The sequence below is a fragment of the Pygocentrus nattereri genome, chromosome 9, assembly GCF_015220715.1.
Source record: "Pygocentrus nattereri isolate fPygNat1 chromosome 9, fPygNat1.pri, whole genome shotgun sequence".
NCBI classification, from domain to species: Eukaryota; Metazoa; Chordata; class Actinopteri; order Characiformes; family Serrasalmidae; genus Pygocentrus; species Pygocentrus nattereri.
In genome coordinates, this window is record NC_051219.1 from 3,148,137 (window position 1) to 3,150,636 (window position 2,500).

Genomic DNA, 2,500 nt, shown 5'->3' on the forward strand with positions numbered 1-2,500 from the left:
TCTGATAACTGTCCTCAGCTCCGATCTCTGATAACTGTCCTCAGCTCCGATCTCTGATAACCGTCCTCAGCTCCGATCTCTGATAACTGTCCTCAGCTCCGATCTCTGATAACCGTCCTCAGCTCCGATCTCTGATAACCGTCCTCTGCTCTGATCTCTGATAACTGTCCTCAGCTCCGATCTCTGATAACCGTCCTCAGCTCCGATCTCTGATAACCGTCCTCAGCTCCGATCTCTGATAACCGTCCTCAGCTCTGATCTCTGATAACCGTCCTCAGCTCTGATCTCTGATAACCGTCCTCAGCTCTGATCTCTGATAACTGTCCTCAGCTCCGATCTCTGATAACCGTCCTCAGCTCCGATCTCTGATAACCGTCCTCAGCTCCGATCTCTGATAACTGTCCTCAGCTCTGATCTCTGATAACTGTCCTCAGCTCCGATCTCTGATAACTGTCCTCAGCTCCGATCTCTGATAACCGTCCTCAGCTCCGATCTCTGATAACTGTCCTCAGCTCCGATCTCTGATAACCGTCCTCAGCTCCGATCTCTGATAACCGTCCGCAGCTCCGATCTCTGATAACTGTCCTCAGCTCCGATCTCTGATAACGGTCCGCAGCTCCGATCTCTGATAACCGTCCTCAGCTCCGATCTCTGATAACTGTCCTCAGCTCCGATCTCTGATAACCGTCCTCAGCTCCGATCTCTGATAACCGTCCTCAGCTCCGATCTCTGATAACTGTCCTCAGCTCCGATCTCTGATAACTGTCCTCAGCTCCGATCTCTGATAACTGTCCTCAGCTCCGATCTCTGATAACCGTCCTCAGCTCCGATCTCTGATAACTGTCCTCAGCTCCGATCTCTGATAACTGTCCTCAGCTCCGATCTCTGATAACCGTCCTCAGCTCCGATCTCTGATAACCGTCCTCAGCTCCGATCTCTGATAACTGTCCTCAGCTCCGATCTCTGATAACCGTCCTCAGCTCCGATCTCTGATAACCGTCCTCAGCTCCGATCTCTGATAACTGTCCTCAGCTCCGATCTCTGATAACTGTCCGCAGCTCCGATCTCTGATAACCGTCCGCAGCTCCGATCTCTGATAACCGTCCTCAGCTCCGATCTCTGATAACCGTCCTCAGCTCCGATCTCTGATAACTGTCCGCAGCTCCGATCTCTGATAACCGTCCGCAGCTCCGATCTCTGATAACCGTCCTCAGCTCCGATCTCTGATAACTGTCCGCAGCTCCGATCTCTGATAACTGTCCTCAGCTCCGATCTCTGATAACTGTCCTCAGCTCCGATCTCTGATAACTGTCCTCAGCTCCGATCTCTGATAACTGTCCTCAGCTCCGATCTCTGATAACTGTCCGCTGCTCTGATCTCTTCTTTCAGTTTTTTCCAGTGTGTTACACCAAAGTCATTACAGTCTGTTCACTCGGCGACCATCTTTGCCACACCGCCGGGCAGTTATTTCCAGCTGTACAGAGCCGTTCTTTCAACGAGGAGAGACCAGAAGACTCGACAGCGAAGCTCATATTACCGTTTAAAAAGCATGTTTGAAATTACTGGTGAAATCTGACAAACACCTAAAAATAGTTTTCCATGTTTGGCTCAGGAACACACTGCGCTTACACAGATCTCCACAACAAGGAGGTCCTGGTCCTCAAGCAGACGCCGTTTAGACAACGAGCTTCATCCATCCTTTACACAGTGACCGTCTCTTCAGTTACAACATCTCTGCTTAAATGCAGTGAATAAACCGAGATACCGGGGCACTGAAAGTTGAAGAAAAGAGGTTGAGCATACATGTCTGTCTGCCTGTCTGTCTTCCTGTCTGTCTGCCTACCTGCCTGCCTGTCTGTCTGCCTGTCTGTCTTCCTGTCTGTCTGCCTACCTGCCTGCCTGTCTGTCTGCCTGTCTGCCTGTCTGTCTGTCTGTCTGCCTGCCTGCCTGTCTGTCTGCCTGCCTGCCTGTCTGTCTGCCTGCCTGTCTATTCATCCTTTTTTACTGTCTTTCTTTCTCTCCTCCCCTAAAGGTGGAATTCTTGTCTATTATTTTCCCCCACTAGGTGTAACCACACACACACACATACACACACACACACACACACCCTATACATACCCACCCTTTCGCTCTTTAAAACTGCCCCCTGTCTAGTCTGAGTGTTGGTGGGCAGTGATTTGGTGGCCTGCTGTGCTGCTGTGATGTTTTAGTAGTTGAAGGTGTTTTTGGCCGTTTCTTTCTGACCGTTTCTCACCTTCTGCACCACCTCAGGCCTCTGATTACAGGACACAATGTGTGTGTGTGTGTGTGTGTGTGTTAGGACAGTTGTGTCAGTCTGCAGGTGTTCTCAGGTACACTGCTTTCCTGGTGAGAGTGTAAAACGTGTGTGTGTGTGTGTGTGTGTGAGTGTGTGTGTGTGTGGTGCTCTGTTGCATTACGGCCTTGTATCTCCTGTTAGTTCTGTGTTAAAGGTGATAGCAGCACTAAATCTGTGTGCGTG

At 50.3% G+C, this 2,500-nt stretch overlaps 1 protein-coding gene across 2 annotated transcripts in view; it reads left to right on the top strand.

Moving 5' to 3' along the window:
• Window positions 1–2,500, top strand: part of LOC108412195 (tetratricopeptide repeat protein 39B) — a 27,757-nt gene that overhangs the window by 3,906 nt on the left and 21,351 nt on the right. The window lies entirely within an intron of this gene.